The 19,935-nt window shown below is 38.8% G+C and overlaps 1 long non-coding RNA gene across 1 annotated transcript; it reads left to right on the forward strand.

The window, feature by feature from the left end:
- Positions 1 to 15,961: 15,961 nt before the first annotated feature.
- LOC121063540 lies at positions 15,962 to 19,732 on the forward strand. The gene is made up of 3 exons (XR_005816051.1): positions 15,962 to 17,172; positions 18,417 to 18,528; positions 18,800 to 19,732. It is a non-coding gene; the product is annotated as an uncharacterized LOC121063540 (long non-coding RNA).
- Positions 19,733 to 19,935: the final 203 nt, after the last annotated feature.

Below are 19,935 nucleotides of genomic sequence, written 5' to 3' on the forward strand. Positions count from 1 at the left end.
TCTAGAAGTGGCAGTAGGATGGCTTTCTTCAGAAAAGCAGTTAACAGCAACCTTTTTTTCTCATTGAAGGAAAAAAAATTTGAAAAAAATCATTTGCAGATTAAAACAGCATACGTATTGGTAAAATCATTTTAAAAACTGCTATCATATAATGATTGTTATGCCCATATTGCATTAACAGGGAAAAAAATAAAAACTATAAATCTGAGTAAAATTGTGCTGGTTTATATGTAGTCCCTCAAATAGGGGATAAAATGCTCATAATGAGGTATGAGATTGAAAAGGAACTTCACTGTGTTACTGCATACAGGTGTTGATGAGTTTTATCACTTTGTGTTGGTAAATGGTTTGTCTAGAGCTTCTATTGTTTGTAGTTTTACTAGCGTGCTTTTATATCTAATTTCTGTAGAGTAAAACATAGCTGTATAATTTGAATTTACATGCTAAATGTATGTGAGACATAAAGTGCTTGACTTAAGAACAGTGAGAATAAAGATGTTGTCCTTGCCATTGATTTCTCAGTAAAAAAAAAAAAGATTGCACACAACCTTGAACAGGAGTAAGTGTGAAGTCTTGTATGTAAATTGAAAACGGGGAGGGGGAATAAAGAAACATAATAAAAATAGGAGAATTGTGGCTTACTTTTGTATCTACACTAGTTATACAACAGTAACTCTAAATCTTGTTCTACCTGAAAACCACAAACTAATTTTTAATGGAAAACAGAAATACCAGTTACAGTAATGTTTTGGATTTTTTAAACCTTGAGTTTAGCATTTTGCAGATGGTCAAGGAAAATCAGAAGAATTGAAATGAATTAAATGATTTTTAAAAAGATACTCGTGAGCTAAAGGGATGGTCATTGCAATTGGATATGTTCTGTGTTACTCTTGCGAAGTTCTTCTGTAGGACTTGACTTTTGTGTCTGGTTACAGCAACTGCATAACAATGTACAAGCCTCATGTTTTTGTAAGTATGAAACAGCTGATTTTAAGATGGTTAGCTTTTTATCCAACCACTGGGAATCCAAACTTAATGTATCCTAGCCAGAGAAGCAGCAAACAGAAGACAGCGTAAGGGAAAATAAAATACAGAGTATTTACTAGTCTTTATGGAATAGAATTAGGGTGTTCTCCTTAGTTTCTTTTGCCTTAATTTCACTGCAATAATTTTTGCGGAAGGGAAAGTAATTTTATTCTTAGTGAATATTTTAGGGGAAAAAATGTTTTTCTTCAAATAACCACAAACGCTTAAGGTGGAAAGAGGAAATATAATCAATATCAAAAGATGCAGAAACCACAAGCATTTATTATAATTCTTTTGCAGCTGATTGTTTTTGGTGTTTTTGGCATTTTAAAGTGCTTCCTTTTTTTTAAGCTCCATTATGGATACTACTCTTCCTTCATTATTTGCTGTAAAAGGATTTATTCTGCAATGCTGTTGCTAAGCTTAAATATTTGATCTAGTGTAAAATTGCAGAAAAAAAACCTGTGTAAACCGGTTATTTCGGTACTGCAAAATGCAGTCTTTCAACTACCAGCTGGAAGTGGTCTTTTAAGCTGCTTACAATTGTTTTACATGTTTGTATGCTGGTGTGAAATCCCCAACAAATCTGAAATCTGTGTACATTTTAAAAAACAATAATTCAGTACATTGCTGCAGGTAAGAATAGCCATTTGTCCTCCTTGCTGCTCGGTCCTGCTGCTTGGCTGTTTTGTGCCACCCTTGCATCTCTGTGCCCATGCTTGGTACAGTGAGCAGGAAAAAGAGAAATCCCAACTATATTATTGATTCTGCTCATTTCATGTGGAAGGAAAGAACAGCAAGGAGGGGGCAGCAGAACAAGAGATGCTTCATTACTGTGGACACAGGTTAGTTTGTGCTGTACCTGCAGCCAACCAAGAGAATATAGTTTTATGTATGTCCTCATTAAGTGAGATGGGATAGTTTTTCAGTACTTCTAGGAAATACATAGCTTAGAAATAGGTAAGAAATGTATTTAGGGCTTCAGATCTCTTGAGTTGGCATCATTCCATTTTACGTTCTTCGTGATAGTTGACCTAAGAGGGCAACTGTTTGAAATAATGAAGAATCATTTACCACTAAAATATTGAGCCAAATTCTGTCAGCTCGGACTGTCTGTTCAGTTTCTGCAGTTTCCAGAAAGCTATATGCAAGTCAATAAAAAATGAAAAAGTGTTCTTCATGCTTTCTCCAGGAAAGATGATACATACAGTTGTTTTAGAGAAGCAAATCTATTCCAATATATTTTTTCTTTGAAGAAAATGTACTCTGCAATTAGATGGGAAATACTGTCTTTTAGAAGGTTGACATTCTTCATTCTTTGATAACAATAACACTGCATTTTTTCAAATATTCCTGTAAGCACTTTTAAGGGATGGAGGATGAAAGGTAAGCTGCAGCTCCAGTTTCAGTCAACTTTGAATAATAAAAAGTCTTTCCCAGAAAGTACAGGAAGAAAAGTATAAGATGAACTGCTGTTTCATTATTCCATTTTGTTCCAATGTAGAGTATTGTGCTTTTAGGACTCTCAGCATGATACTGGTCTGAAATGATGAACCAGGGCTGTGCCACGTAATGCAGAAGAAGTTTTTGACTTAACCTGTGACAAATGCAATTACTACATTTCCAAAACTGAAAGTTCAGAGTTCTGAAATAAAATATATTAAAAAAAGAAAAACACAAACCCCACAACACTTATATATTGAATCACAGGTCTATAAGTGGAAGTTGTCAACTTGGCAGTTGAGATGTCAATGTTTTTAGAGCTATTTAGTATATGTGCCAGTTTCTTGTTGCCATGTTATGTTTTACATGTAGTTTTTGTGGTACCATTTAATGCGTGTTCAGCACCCTCAATTCTCACATCACAGTTGTCTCATCTTGTGTTCACACTGTTGAATGCAAATGTCTGTAGAAGGGGGGAGGTACTAGAGCATTTGTTTACTGTTATGTAACTATTGTTTAATAGTTTCTCATTGCTAAGCTTGCTTTATTTTGTGTTCACTATGCATGTTTTGTGCAAAATATGCTTTTGCTATTGCATATGGGGGAAAAACGTATCAAGTCATTTAAGTGTGTTTATTAAGTGTGTGTGTGTGTTAGCAGGTTAATTTGTAGTTATTCATAAACTGAAATCCTGAAGATGCATCTTAATATTTCTAAAATGACCGCTGGCTCAGTAGAATAAATTCACTTGGAATACTTTTCTGCGTGGTTACATGTAGATTTTTTTTATGCTTATGGGCCACATCAGTATTTATTTTAATTTAAAAAAAAATTTAATGTCCATAGATCTGTTTTTAAATTACAAGCATGCGTACAAGACAGTAATGACTTGATGTTTGCTCTAAACAGTACTGTAACTCTCCAAGTTGTATTAAATTAGATCATTAGTTTGAGTTAATTCATTTTTAAAGAAACTTAAAGAATATGTATTGAGAGTAAAACAGTCCACAGGGGGAAAAATACTACAAACTTGTGGAGAAATGATGCTCTTATCTGAATTGCATTGTGTTGCTGGCCTTGTATTTTTTTTGTTCTTCAAATTGAGACCATTGTGCAGAACTGTTTGTTATAAAGACTTAAAAAGAAATACCACTTGTCTTATTTTACACAGTTATTAGTATTAACTCATGTTAGCATCTTTAAAATAGAATTGGTTGGGTTAGGTGCATGTAATTTACTGCTGCTGATGCCATGCAGTATGAATATCAGAAATAGGGTAACTCAAATGATGGTAGATACTGAAGACTGATACTGTGTTTTGCTTTTAAATCCAGTTGGATAAAAGCTGATCTTAAACATTAGTCTTAGTATCTTTGAAATGAACTATTTCATGTATCTTCTTCCAGTTAACCATGAAACTGATTTTCTTAGGTGTCTGATATTTTGGGGAAATAAACACTGATTTTAAAAACTGCCTACAACCTCAGTACTACAGTTACTACATTTGCATCTCTATTGCTGTAGTCACAAGTTTTAAAGTGTGAATCTGTAGATTATTCTAGGGGAGAGCAAAGGTTGCTTAATTATTGAGACCTTAGGTGGGAAAAATTAGGTAGAAACCTCTTAATATTTACTGTATTTAAAAAAAAAAAAAGCAATATTTAAAACTGCAGTGTCGCAGTGTCAAGGAAGCCAAATAGTGTATCTTTCAAGAAGGTGCAAGAGCTTTTTACTAGAGATTTTAAATATTTGTGAACTATTAGACCTCTAAATCTTTCACTGGTCTGACGTGGAGGACATTGTGGAGCCCAAGCCTTCAATTATAAGGTGAAATATTATGGTGAATTATTCAAATATTATGGTGAAAAATATGCATTTTTCTCCCCTTCCACAAAGTTTTAGAAGTGATGTGAGGAAGTAATGTGATATACTGACTGTACTGTTGGGCTGAATCCTGTGTCTCTGAAGATTGTCATTAGCTTCCTCTGGGTATCATTATTCTCTTTAGGACTCCTTTCCTTATTCTGTATTCCAGATTTCCTTTTACTGTAAAAGGTTTATCTTTTCTTGATGATATGATCTGTATAAGACTATTCAGGGGTTGTAACACCTAAACGTGATACAAATAGGTTAGAGGAAAGAGAAGATGTCAAATGCACAGTAAAAACAGTTCTTCCTATCACTTGGCAAGTCATTAATCCCTTGTGTGTTTTGTTAGTATACGAATATCATGTGTATGTTTTTAATCAGTTGAGTGTTTAAAAAGAGGATTAATGGTGATTCCTGAGAGGAAAAATGTAGTTTTTAAATTACATTTAAAATTTTCTCTTGTAAAACAATACTTAAGTATAAAGAGACAAAATACATTAGAACTTTAGTAGCCTTCCTTGTTTCATAAGTGTGTGGAAAAGTCAAAATAGATAAGTGCTCTTTGTGGATTTACACATGGGGAAAAAGGTAACAAGGAAAAGCAGGAAGACATGTTTTGACCTCATCTTTCCGCTCATTTCATCTAAAATTTTGGAAGCTATGATAGAATTTAAAGCACTATATATGAGTCTTGATAACCTTTATCTAAATTTCCTGAATGCTGTTTCAGAGTTTTGCAATAAATAAAACTAGTTTAATGTAAATATGTAAATAAAATACATGCTTGAATGGACAAAATAAGTCTGTAAGCCTGTGTTTCATGAAGATATGGAGGAGAGTAATGTCAATGAGTTGTCTACGTTTTGTCATATTTTTATTTTTTGCCTACATTACCTAAAAGGAACAGAAATGGAAACTTATGAATAATGCGTAAGGGAAGACTGAATATATATGCCAAAATCATGCTGGGGAAACAAATGAAGTTTAAATATGTATAACTTCGTTTGCTGCTTCTTCCAGTAGAGCTCCCATTTAAAAAAAAAAAAAAAGCTCCCATTTAAAAACAAGTGCTGTACAACCTAGGTCTTCCTGATTGCAGATTTCCTCTCTGCCTTGGTTGTGGCAAAACAACAGAAATAGCACTATCAGGATTTCCATTTACAATTAATGTAATGTTTTTGCCTCAGTGATACATCTGAGTAATGGTCAACACCTGACATAGCTGGTGTGCTGACTGGATATGTATGCAACTGCATGGCTGCTGTAACCTTGCCAGATCTTTGGATCTGGTAGTGCCTTTGGTTATTTCAGCAGTTGCTTTACCTACCTCAGGTAATGAAGTTCCTTTATGGCCACATGGATGCTCTTTAACGTTTTCCTCATCTTCCCTGTGGCTTAGTGAATTGCAGTCACACAGTGGCAGCTGCTGTAGTCTGGGAGTTGAGTGGTGTAGTCATGATGACTGAAGTACATGAAGTACTTCATACATGAAGTACTTCAGTTACCATTTGCTCATGCCAGCTACATTCGACTTGGCTTACACCTCTTCAGTCATTGCAGTGCACTTCCGAACTTTACCTTTTATGAAGCAGAGACGTGATTATTCCCAGTGAGGTGTAATACAAACCGTTACATTTGTACTATCAACAATGCAAATTCCTTTGATAATTCAAGATGTGCTAGAGAAAAAGAATCTGGCTGATTATTGCAGTCTGTTTCTCTGATTATGTGATAAAGATGTCAAGTCCTGGTTCTACTTTTGTCTTCAGGTGCTGAGTATCATCTTTAAACTGTCTGGATATCTACATTTGTTCTAGTTTACACACTTCAGTGTAAACTAAATTCACATAAATCTATATACTGTCAAGCACAGTAGTCAGATGCTGATCAGATGTAAGAGCTTGAAATCTAAGTTGGCCAAAGTAGGTCTTTAATAACATGAAAATAAAGTTTTGAGAAAGCAGGAACAACGTTGAATGGAATAAGAGAGCTAACTACAAGCTCTTTAGAAGTTGGTCCACAAAAAGCAGTAGGAGACTGATGTTCTGTTAACCTTCCAAAGAAATTGATGCATCAGATAGTTAACACAAGTTTGGGTTTGAAATATGAATTTCCTTGAAGAAATCACTGCTTGCATGGAGTTTCTTTTCAAGACATAGAAAATGATGTTTATAGTGTGTTAGATTGACATTTTGTGATTGTGTACATCAAAAGTTGGAAACAGGTAACTGAGGTATCTTGTTCTAGCCTGTGTTCATACATGTTTTCTCATAAATGTGTTGGTACTTAGAAATTTGTCACCTGACATGCTTTTTGATAACTTATGCTTAATATGTAAAAATTACAGTATGAGCTTACATCTTGAAAGCTGAATGAACTCCAATGAGAAACGTTAAGTCAATTTGTCTTTGATTCAAAATATTTTAGTCATGAATATGATGCCAACTGACCAACCCTTGTGTGAAAGTTGACAATAGAAGGAAGCTCCCTATTTCTTTCTTGTGTGCTGTTGGCTTAGCTCTGGTCAAACCTGGTTTCATCGTTAAGGCTTTTGTACTTCATTGTTTTCAAATGAAGAAAGTTTTAGCCAACTGGATTGTCATTTAAGGGGCAGGGGGAGGGGTTAGTTCTAATAGTAGTCCTAGGATACACTGCGGTGTTGGGTAGTTAAATCTGTTGCTCAGTTACTGCTAATATCAACCTCTTCAGTTCTCTCCACTACATATTAGCAGATGCTTCCTTAGCTCTGTCTGAGAGCTGAGGCTTAATGCTTTTTTTGTTTGGTATTCACTTAGCTGTTTCATTTTGGATAGGCACAATATCTTCAGGTAGGAGTCACCTCTGTTAAAACAGAGAAAGTAGGATGGTAATAGAAAGTTGAAAAATCTTAACGTAGTATCAGCAGTATGTCCAATTGTACGGTTAAGGGACAAAAAACCAAGTTTCAGGTTTAAATTTGCCAGATTATAAATCTTACTTAGCAATAGCAAGTTGAGAATCTGCTCTCCGATTTTACATAGTGTAGTTCATCATATATTCTGCCCTAAGTTTTTTTCGCAGGTTCTCTGGTGTTGCTGTGCATAACTGCTAGCCCTGGTTTGAATAGTTATCTGCTTAGACTGGGCAAGTGCAGGCAAGGACTAGTTATACCATGTTGAAACAGATAAATAAATACCTTCATCTCCACAAAACACATTTTTATGAGAAATGGTAGTTTTATTCAAAATTGGTTTGTGTTTTTTATAAACAGGTAAGTCTTACTTCAGTGGAGCAAGAGAGAGAACGTTTGCAGAATACCCTGCAATTTGTTAATGCTGTTTTGTTATCGTGGTCCTCAAATACAGATTCTATTTCCAGTGTTCAAATCTAATGTAAGATTCTAAGTTTTTCCTACCAAATATGGCTGTATTACACTGGAAAGTAGAAGTAGCTGTTCTGTGTTTGTCACAATTGAAGCCATCAGAAATAAAAATTGTCACTCAGCAGAATTGAAAATATAGGAAGGAAATTCCAGATAAAATATTTGCAAGATCTTTTGATAGGACAGGAGGCTTTGGGCACAGCCGGGCACCCAGGAGGCTCCCTCTGAGCACCAGGCAGCACTTCTGTGCTGGGCGGGTGATGGAGCCCTGGCACAGGCTGCCCAGAGAGGCTGTGGGGTCTCCTCCTTGGGGATCTCCAAAAGCCGCCTGGACGTGGTCCTGGGCAGCCTGCTCTGGGTGTCCCTGCTTGGGCAGGGGTGGGACTAGGTGACCTCCAGGGGGCCCTGCCAGCCTCAGCCATTGACATAAATAAAGCTTTGACTTTCTTAATCTATATAAATTAACATTAAAACCTATTACATAATTAGCTGCTTGATTGCTTCCTTACTAGGTTTCCTTTTAATAAAGAAGTATCTATTCCTTAGTATTGCTACGTTACGTTTTCAAATGGAGTGCTTCAAAGATGAAAGCTCTTTGAGTGAAACGTGAATTGTTTTTCGTTATAAAGACCATACAACCACAGCCCTTCCCTTGTACCCTGGCACAGTCTTACGGCTTCGGAAGTTGTAGCCCTGCAAAGATAACTAATTCTTCTCTCATTATTTTGGAAGAGGAAGTTAGGACATGGGCCTAACTTGGCACCTGCTGCAAAAATGACAGGTAAGGAATCTTACAGGAGGGAACGGGGAACATTGTGTAAACTTGTGTAATGCAGTGTTGCTATAACATTTCACAGGTAAATGCACTCTATATCAGCTAGTTTCACAAATCCTTAGTGATGTTGTCTTTTTTCTTTTTCTTTCTTTAAGTACTAAAAGAATGTTGGATTATGTAAAATCCAGGAAGTTTCCCTTGAAACTAGACAACCCCCCTCGAATTTTTTTGAAAATCTAAAATATCCTTAAACTATTGAGATCATAACATCTCAACTGTATATAAATACTTTTCTATAACACAAGGCTTATGCTGATTTTCAGTGGTGTTGAAGTGTAAAATCTGAGAAAACTGGCTCTTAGGCTTTGCTTACGCACATGCTTAGTTTCTTTAAACAACATTTTAAAAATGATTGTAAATCAGGCTGAATTAACATGAGTAAAACTACGCATATTTCTGTAATCTCTAGATTTTTTTTAAGTGGTTCTCTCATCTCAGCGTAATTGTAAACTCACTTTGAGTGCATAGTACAATAACATCCTGACCTCTGGCTCTGTTAGAGCAGTAGAGGAATAGCGATTGTACTCAACTACCTGCTAGTTGTGCTGGTGTAACTGTATCCGGTTTACAGCAAAGTTAAGTTGTTCCAAGCTCTGTATGTAAAGCTGTAAGTTCCTGTGATTGGCTGAACTTGCTCTGAATTTCTAGAACCTGACTTAAAGCAAGTTCATGAAATTTTAGCTGTCACTTCAATGCTGAGTGATAGAACTGGTTTAGATGCTTAAGTTTTCTTTGAAGTCACATCTATACACCAACATCTGTACATCACTTTCTTTGCGAAAGAGATGATGAGGGTTAAAGGTTGCTGTTCCTTTCAACAGCTCTGTACTTAGCTGACTGTGATAAGGTAAAGTATGGTAAAGCGCTCAGGAACTTTGCATCTGTTTAAAAAGGCACAAGAGTTCTGAGTGGAGAAAATTACGCTATTACTTGGGCAAACTTTTTGAAACTGCTCAACACGAACACAGTCATTGAAAGTAGAAATCTGGACATCAGAAGACTTTGCAGCTGTGTTAATGGTGATGTGTACAATGGCTAATTGTGAAAGCAACTTTATGATGAGCTAGCTATTCTGGTGCTGCAGATTGCTCAGCCTGACACAGGAAGGTTAGTGAGCAACATAGGGGATGGGCCAGCAATCCAAAATGTGGGATGGAGTTGCTGTTTTATATAGGATTATCTTAATGACTGTGTAAGATTACAGCCTCACAGTTAAAAAATAAATAAATTGTTAAAATACATATAGTAGATTACTTTGTGCAGTAGGGGTCTGTGATGTTAAGAATTTAAGCACTAGGTTCCCTTCTGCTGATCAAATCCATAGTTCTTGGAGATCTTAGGGAATCTTTAAATTTTACCAAAAAAAAAAAAAAAAAAAAACCATGCTTCCACCTTTCCTGTTAAATTAGTAGTCTTACATCTAGAAATGAAATGACTCCCAAATGAAGACTTTTTGTGAAGTTTACTATGTCCTTATTTTGTTTTCAAATTTGGGCCTTGCTTAAGCTGCACAGATGAAATCTTTTGTCCTTTTTAAGATATTTTCAGACATTAATCATTGCCCAAATACTGAAGAAATACTTTGCGTGAGTGAAGTTTTATTATCCAGGCAAAACAAAAATGAATATACCTGGATTATAGTACTGTCACTGGTAATGGCTTATTATCCAGTCACCTAGATTGTAGCAGTAACTAGTAATTCTAATAACTGCCACCACCTTTTGTTTTTGGAAATGTGATTCCAGAAAAGGAATATTACTACTTTCACGTTCCTTATTCTGTGTAAGGTGCTAACTTTGGATACCCCATGGTTTATAGACTGAAAATTGTGAATTAGATAAATATATATATATATATACACACACACACACACACATATATATATATATACGTGTATATATATATACGTGTATATATATATAAAACTGCTTTTAGTCGTCAAGGAAAATGAATGGTTTTCTGGCTCGGTTCAAGTAGTATTTGTCTTTTTCTTTTTAGGAACTTAATCTTCCTTTTGAGCCTTAATTTGGTAATGCTCACTTTTTTGCCTTAAATTCTTAATTGCTTCTAACTGTTTACAAGGCTGTATGTTCTTAGGGGCAGAATTTTAGGAACGTAAGATTGGTAGAAGTTACATTGGGTTCATCTCCTGTAGTCACAGGAAGCCGTACTATGATGTCCAGTCAATAACTGTTTACTCATGTTGGTTTTATTGATGTAAATATATGTTTCTGTCCTCAGCAGTGGCTACTCATGATAGAGGTGAGCAAGGCTTGGCCTGACTAGAGTAAAAACTAAGAGAACGAGGAGGAAAAGATTGCTTGACCATTTAGAAATGTCTAGCACTGCCTTCCGTTAGTGCTTCAGCCAACGTTGTTATCTGTTACCTTTTGATAGGAAAACCTGAACAAATGCAGACATGAACACAGCTCTGTGGATCGTCTCTCTCAGGTTCCCTTTGGTAGCCCCAAATAAATGACCGCAAGGGATCATGTGTTGTCCTGAGAAAAGCTCGGAATCGGGAGTTCTTCCTTTGTGTGATGGATGGTGGCTGTGCTACTCAGGATGGTACCTGCTGGTGCAAAGTGCCACGTGCTCCACTGCAGTGGAAGTCAAAGTTTACCTATGCTGCTGTTCTGTGTTGCTAGGTAATTTTTAATGTAGATGTAAAATAAAGGGGGGTGGGTTTTGTTACAATGCCACCCCAAATCCTGTTAATTTAAAAAACAAACAAAAGCTGTTGTGTCAGTCAAGCCAGCGAAACTGTACAGCCAACATGTTCTCTGCGAAGGAAGCACAACAGCATGGGTACATAAGGTAAATATGGAACGTCCTTCGGGGCCACAGGTTGCCACGGCTGTCTACTTGATAGAAACAAAGCACATTTGTATTGGGAAATGGTCATGGAGAGCGCCCCATTAAATGAATGCATACAGCTTGAGATGGGTTGTACTGAGGAGCTGTTTTTCAATTTTCCTCGATAATGACACAGTATGTGCATAGTGTTGCTTTAGTGTGTGCTTGATGCATCTGTTCTCTTCAGAATATGCCTTTTTGCCATGCTGTTGGTCATTAGGGCATTTCAGATTCATTTTGCTTGGCACAACACCTACATACTGAACTTTAATTTAAAGAAATGCTTTATTATTCATCTGAAGGTGATTTGGAGTCAGTTCTTTGAAAATAATATGTTTTGCTTCAGCATTAGCTGCTGGGGTATGTCAAGACTAAGAGTAACACACAAGCACAGAGAGGTTGGAGGGGTCTCTGTTTGTTGTGAGGATAGAATTCTGAAGAAACAGTGTGGAGGCAGATACCTATTGCATTTAAGAAACAAGCCCAAACCACTATTATACGATCCCTTTTTAGTGTGAGTTATGGTAAATGCGTTATTTGGTAACACTACCACATGGTCTTGCTGTCTGGTTTTAGGCATGGTCTTCAAAAACAAAGATATTTTCCGGTAGTTTGGCTACAAACCTGTCACCAATACCAACATTTAAGTTGCCAAGAATCTCTCTCTGCTTTATCCTCAATAAATCTGAGTGGTCAAGAAAGAGAAATTATACATGCTGGCTGTTACAGGAGCTGGAGGCTGTTAGGCCTTGGGGGTTTTAGGCTTGCTGTTTGTAGACAGGGAAAAAGGAATAAAGAAAGCCTAATTATTAGTGTTTGTTTTTTTCTTCATAATATTAAAATGTAGACCAAAAAAATGGCAACTTGTAATTAGTTACCCTTTAAGATGGGTGCATACTTGTTTTTCAGTAGCTGGATTAGTCTCACCATACGGAGGCCATGTCACAGGGCACTGCCAGCGTTGTCATTAGTACTTATCCAGACAACAATTCTGGCCTGGCCTCTGGGTCAGATGGTCATGGCTATGGCAATTTGTAACTGAGTAGTTAAAGGATTTTAACAGTAGGGCTTGCAAAACTAGAGCTGTAGCTATTGAGGGTTGGCGGGCTGTGCTCTGTGCTGTCTGCTTTAGGAAGACAGTGTCCATCTACCCGGCTGTCAAGGAGAAGGCAAAGGAGTGTTTAAAATGGGATGCATAGCGAGCTGTACTGTGGGCAGGGGGAAGAGATGGAAAGGAAATGGGAGAATTGTTGAAGTTACCAGCACTTTTAAGAGGTCTTGGACATAAATTTTGCCACCTTTGTATGTAACCTGAGCTGCAATTCTAAAGCTGCATCTGATAAGGTAAATGCTACCTTTACTGTAAATGCTTGTGGTTGTATTGCAATTTGCACGTTACTCTGGGTTGCTTTTTGAGGCTGTTATCTAAGTGAAGCCAGCCTAAAAGATGCAACTTGTGTGTGGCTTTCGAAAGTGATTCTTTCTGTAAGAAGTATTTTTAAATGTGCTGAGTTTTCTGATCATCAAGCAGGGCCTCAAGGCATCGCTAAATTCTTCTAGGAAGTCCGTATCTGAGAAAACACAGAGCTCTTCATCCTGTTGTGCTGCTGTAGTTGGGGTTTTCCCAGTCAGTCTTGCTCTGTACACAGATTTTTGTAGTGCTCCTTAGCTCTGCAGCATGCTTCTGTTTCCCCAGCCTAAGCAATGGGCTGTAAGTTAACCCTACCAAACACTGCAGGACTTGTTTGAAATCTGCGGCATTTGTGGAGACGAGATGATTTTAGCTGGGGGTACGGGAGGGTGGAAGTGTGTGTGTGTGAAAGTTGTTTTGAAGCCCAAACAACTGGGACAGGGAGCTGCTGAGTTTTATACGCTGACTTTATACATTATTTTGTGTGTGGACGCTAGAAGAAGTCACACACAGTTCAAGATGGATACCCTGATTAACATTTTTTGATCTTAGGCAATTTGTCTATTATATTTCAAATAATTTTAATTACGAATTAGCAATAAAATTATACTCTGGCTTGCTCTTTGTTCTTGTGACTGCACTTACTGCAAATGCAAGCAGATCTATTACAGAAGTTTTGAAATTTCAAGTCTTAAACTTTTATATCAATTTCTAATATTATTAGTATTAATTATATTTTAATGAGACTTGTTTTGCTCCAAGATCTTAAAGTAGGACATCTTACTCCAATCTAGTTTTCATAAATAGTTTTAATCCTCTTCAATGTCTGTACCACAGTAGGCTGAGGAATGAGGAGGAGACTGCATTTCTACCTACCTATCCTCAGCACAACTACAGTGAGAGTAATTATGTCACGTTTAATTAATGACACTGGGTTGTATGCAGGGATCCAAATTATCTTAATGGCAATAACATGAGAAGGATGAAACCTACCTTTGGCCTTGCATTAAAAGGCTTAGCAGAAGACAGTGTTTTGTTTGAGTATGTGTGTTTTAAAACCCTACGAAGAACAGTGACGAGACTCAGGAGCAGAATTGCACTTACTCTACTTCAGGCTGAACTATGAAATTTGGGAACTTGTTTATGCTCTTGAACCAGCTGGTTTTTAACCGTGACGTAGTCAAATTCAATTTAAAATTTTAAGAACAGAGAAATCCATGGGAACAACTAAGTGGTAAGAATAGGTAGAGGATAAATGGATTTTTCTGGTAAAGTGAAGTTTTATTCATGTCTATTTCCTGATATTATACATAAGGGTATTTGAAAAGTGGGTATTTGAAAAGAGAAGCCACTGTTTTTCCAGTTTGTGTCATTGCTGTCTCTTTATTTTTTAGGTTACCATTAAAACGTTAAAAGGCAGATGAAGACTGGCTTTTGTAGACTCCTCCTGCTACCTTTTGAATACAAAAGGGAATCCTAAACTGAGTTTTAGTATGAGGTATGTATTGGGATATTTGGTTTTATTTAGCAATTACTGAAATTAGGAGCCAGCTTTGCGTTCATGCTTGTGATTTTATTCTGCTTGTATGCTTCAGCTAACACTTGCTTTCAGATACTACATGCCTATTCATTTCACAATTCCTGTCACACGTTACCATGTTATTAAACAACTTGAAATGTACATACACAGCGTTCTGCAGACAGCTCAAAATCTGGGTACTCATAATGCTTCTTCCAAACAAACACCACAATGCCACATTAATGTGCTACAGTGTCCAGGCTGCTGGATGTTATTCACAGAATCACAGAATCATCTGGGTTGGAAGAGACCTCCAAGATCACCGAGTCCAACCTCTGACCTAACACTAACAAGTCCTCCACTAAACCATACCACTGAGCTCTACATCTAAACGTCTTTTAAAGACCTCCAGGGATGGCATTGCATGCAGAATCCAGTTTGTAGAAACAATACAACGTAGTTTCTGATTCTGAACAGTCTTCAGGATTAGCCAGTAGGCTTTTAGTCTGCAAGGCTGTGTCCATGTCCTCTGTAAAACCTGGGGTTGAGCTCAGTTCCCAAACATGCAGGTTTGTTGTGTCATCTATCCTAGGTGTTGGTAGTGGGACTAACGTATACCATGCAGGTTTTAAAGGGAGGTTGGTTCAGTTCTGAAATTCCAAATTATCAGTAGCTTTTATAGAGTAAAAGTCATGTTAAACACTGATGGGATTTATCTGAGATTTTAGCTGTACTGATCAAGCAAGAGGAATTTGGGTTAGTTCTCATAGGTGTTCTCCATATTTGGCCTGGTAAATGAGAGCGGTCACTATAGTTATGTTTACAGTAAAAGAGAACTAATCAAGATATACTAAGCTCTAATAATGGGCTGTATCATTTATTGCTAGTCAGAGGTCCTCTCACTGATTTCCATCAGTAATTCTGTGGGAAGTAAGCAGTAAAACTTAAGAGTTGCTTGGGGAGTATAAATGTGACAGGGACCTTTTGTTATCCTGTTGGAAAAAAAAAAAAGGCATGGGAAGGACAACATGAGAAAAAAATCTTTCTGCAGTAACAAATCTCAAACTGGACTATGAATTGCATAAAACTGCAAAATTACCTATGTGGTCTTTGCAAAAACACAAGTAGTTCAAAAATTCTGCCCAAGACAGGCGGACTCCTATTATACTCTCCACAGCAGCCCTCTTCTTTTTTTCTACCTTTTACTCTCTATCTGTTACATTTTCTATTTGGGTAGCACTGCTTCGTAAAGGATTTCTCCAAAGAAAAAGTTTCTTCTGTACGTGCTTCAGATAAAGTGTTGGAGCTCTGCTCCCTGGTGTTCAGGTCATCCATGAGGAGCCAGAGAGCTGGCAGTTACTGCTCGAAGTGATTTCTGCTGAGTCCTGCAGTGCTAACCTCAGCTCTGCACTGAAATTGGGGCAGAATCTTCACATAATTACAGAATATCAAAGGTTGAAAGGGTGCCAAGGAGATCTTGTGATTGAACCCCTCTCTCAAAGCAAGATGCCAGGTAAAGCAGGCTGTCCAGGACCACATCCAGGCGGCTTTTGGAGGTCCCCAAGGAGGAGACCCCACAGCCTCTCTGGGCAGCCTGTGCCAGGGCTCCGTCACCTGCCCAGCACAGAAGTGCTGCCTGGTGCTCACAGAATCATTTATGTTGGAAAAGGTCCTTAAGATCATCAAGTCCAACCATCAGCCTAAGACTACTCTCACCTCTTGTCCTGTCACTGGGCACCAGTGGGAAAGGTCTTGCTCCGTGGTCTTTCTGCCCTCTCATCAGATGTTTGCAAATATTGATAGGATTCCACCCAGCCCTCTCCAGGCTGAGCAGTCCAAGCTCTCTGGGACCTCGCTCTCTGGATCACCTTGCTTGACCTGCTGGCAACTTCCTGACGCAGCACAGGATGATGCTGCCCTTCTTTGCTGTGGCACATCACTGGCTTGTGTTCAGCTTGGTGTCCACCAGCACCCACAGGACTCTTTCTGCAGAGCTGTTTTTCAGACGGCTGGTCGCCAGCCTGTCCTGGTGCCTGGGGTGGTTCCTCCCCAGGGGCAGGAGCTGGTAAGTCCTTCTGACGAACTCCATGAAATCCTGTCAGCCCACTTCTTCAGCCTGTGAAGGTACCTCTGAATGGCAGCACAACCCTCTCACACGCTCCTTCCAGCTTTGCACCTCCTGCATACTAGCTGTTAGGTGCATTCTGTCCCATCGTCCAGGTCATTAATGAAGATTTTGGAAATGATTGGACTCGGTGCTGACTTCCTGGGGCACGCTGCTAGGTACCGGCCTCCACCTAGTCTTTGTGCCACTGATCACAACTTTCTGGGTCTGTTCAGCCACTTTTCAGCCCACCTCACTGTCTACTCACCCAGCCCGTGCTACTTCAGCTTGTCAGTGAGGCTGTTAGGGCAGATAGTGTCAGAAAGTGAAGGTAAGCAATGCCCGCTGCTGTCCCCATATCCACTGAGCGGGTCACCTTGTCACAGGAGGCTGTCAGGGCAGGTTGACTGAGGATTTGCAAAAGGCCCTTCTGTAAATCTATGCTGACTCGTCAGCTGCCTTCTTGTCCGTGGTGAGTGGTGGTTCCATCTCCTTCCCAAGGCCTGCAGGTCCCTGGATCTGCCTTCCTGCCCTCACTGCAGGTATGAGTGGCATTTGCTTTCCTCCAGGCCTCAGGAATCTCATGATGGCTGTGGCCTTTCAAGGACAGCAGCCTTGCGAGAACACCAGACACTTCCCTCGGCATTACTGGGAGTGTCCTGTCAGCCCCCAGGCACTGCTCGTATGTCTGTCCAGCCTTCTTCAGGGTTCTCTAGCTCGGACCTCTGCTGCGTAGCAGATGTTGAAGGTGAGGGGAGATGGGGAAACTCATACACACCTTGTTTTGTGGCTTTGCTTTGCCTTTACTAAGTTGTTCCCTGTTATTTCTAGGTGTTGTAAAATCACAATATAACGTACACCAGGCTAAAGAAATAAGCTAAAGACATTTACTCATAAAATCTAAAAGCAATACAGTTAAAACTCTGTTTCTGCCATCAGAAAAAGTTAAAAGGAAAAAAAAAAGGCGGGGGGGGGATCCAACCAGTTGATTTATTTATGCTGTTTAAATCAAAAGCTTTTTTTTTTTTTTTTTTCTGTCCACCTGACTTCTTGTCTTGACCAAGTGCTGTTGGGAACTCAGTCTTCTTGCTTTCCCTTAGGTATCAGACCAGCCCTGTGCAAAAGAGCTATTTGAGAGCCTTGGCGTTTGGCAAGTTTCCTGGGTGCTTCAGAATCTTTCTGTCCCCAATGTGCTCTCCTTCCTTCCTGCGAAGGGAAGAGAGGATGGCCAAGGCTCCCTGGTGATATAAATGTTCCTTTGACTGGCTAAATAATGACTCCTTGTCTCAGCGGAGTGATAAAACCCTTCCCTTCTCTTTCTCCCACTATTCAGTGGTGTGTGTACCCTTCAGATTACGGTGTGAACCTGGCTGGCAGAGCCCGATGGCCTAATTAAATTGCATTAAAACCTCTGAAAAGATTAGATTAAAATGTGAGTGGATCTCCTTGTATTTGGGGCATAGTGTGCAAGCGCAAACCGAAAAAAAGTTGCAAAAGCCTCTGAGTCAGCCAAATCAGTCACATTAAAAAAGACTTACACCTGTTCAGTTTTATATTAGTTTTCTGATGAGCAGTATTTTGCAGAGATGAATGTTGGCTTTGTGCGTTTGCCATTGCAATTCCCTTCTTCAGCTTTCAACTTTGAAACAAATTTCATGCAGTTTTGTTGTGCCAGCAGAGGTACTGGGCTCTGATTTAATTCGTAGTGCAGGCAACATGTTCCATCTGTCTTTCTGCCACTGGGGTTCCTAGGATGGCGGTAGGCAGTTCAAATAACCTCTAATCATGCTATCTGGGCAAGCATCAGCCTTTCCAAGCTCTTTATCCAACTGTATTTGCTATAACACATCATTCTGTAGTTTGCTATTTGAGTCTTGCTGTTTGCTGCACGTTGATTACAGAAGTACTTCTTCAAGAATTTGAGTCATTTCAGTATCTAACGCCTTAGCCTGAATTATAATTATTTCCTGAAAACGTTCTTCATTGGATTAGGTTCTGATGAAAGCTGCTGGTGGCCACATAGCCTCAAAATGGAGATGACATCCTGCTATACCCTATGTGCAAAATTCTGCTCCTCACATTGGAATTCAAAGGACCACTGGAGGTGAGAAAATAATCATATTTTCAGTCATTGGAACACGTGATGGTGGTTGTGATTTTGGTGATGAAATGTTTCCTCTGTGCTAGATTAATTATCAGTCTCTTTGTGTCTGTCTAATTGTTGTCTTATGCCTTCTTTCTCCCTCACTGTTCTCTGTGCTCTTGGGCACAAGAACAATGCTGCCATCCGATAAAACAGTAATTAAAGCTGTGGCACCGAGCTGAGCAGCGGGGATTGATCGCTCTCACCCAGGCTGTCCTCTTTCTGCTTGCAGGCAGTGCTGGCAGCCCCGAGGGAACCGGGCTGCTTGAAGTGGGGGGAGTTTGCCAGCACCGAGACTGTGTTCATCTTATTTACCTCTTCATTTTGCACGATGGGAAAGAGGCACCAGAAAAAATCTGATGTCTCCTTGTGATATTCAAGAAGCCTTTTCCTGTATGAAAAGGAGGCAAGTTACAGGTATTGTGATGTCTTCAGGTTCCAGCAGAGGAGGTGGGATCTAGTGTTGAGGAAAGTGAAACGTAGTGGAGCAAGGACGATGGCTGCGAACTGGTGTGTCACTGAGGTCTTACCTCCCTTTTTATCTGGTTTGTACTGGAAGCACATTTTGTTTCTGCATCTCCAATACAAGTACCGGTAAACTGTATTGATAAGAAGATTTGAGTTTGTACATGCTGTAACAGGAATCAGAGTAAATGATATATTAAAGTACCCCTTCTTGATTAAATCATCAGTTTTGGACTCAAATCTCTTAGAGCTAGATGAAACAAATATGAAAATATTATCAAGCACTAAAACATGACAAAAGATGAGAAAGTGTGGTTATTCTGGTATTTGAAGAAAAAACAGTAGTCAGGCTTGTGTTTAAGTTACAGTACTGAGACTGCAATGTTGCACAGAAGTATTAGTTACCTAGAGAAAACTGTAAGCCAGCAACAGGCTAGCTGAAAACTGAGGAAATGCTAATCAATAGCGAAAATTAAAACTGGAGAAAGATTTCACCATCTATGCAGTTGAGCTGGATGTTATAATGTAAAATGCCTGCTTTATTAATGTTGCCTAATGAAAAATGAAAACCAGTGAAGGGAACAAATAATGAAAAATGCACTCTGATGTCATGAGGTTTTCACACTGCACCGTAATGTAGCACTGCTGATTTTTTTTTCCCCTGGGGTTTCTGTTTCTAATAAAACTGTTTCAAATAAACTTCCTGTTATTCATAGATTAATTTTCTGTTTCTTGACCTCAGAAAGGCAGTGACCGTGAATAGAAGAGAGCGGTTGCCAAGAACCTCATTGAGTTTAAAAAAGGCAAAAAGTAAAATCTGATGCTGGGCACAGAGTAAGTTCAGGCAGTAGTGCAGCCTGGACATAAGACTGGAAGTGGAGCAGCTTTGCAGAAGCTGGGTTT

This window comes from Cygnus olor, chromosome 1 (genome assembly GCF_009769625.2).
Source record: "Cygnus olor isolate bCygOlo1 chromosome 1, bCygOlo1.pri.v2, whole genome shotgun sequence".
Taxonomy (NCBI): domain Eukaryota; kingdom Metazoa; phylum Chordata; class Aves; order Anseriformes; family Anatidae; genus Cygnus; species Cygnus olor.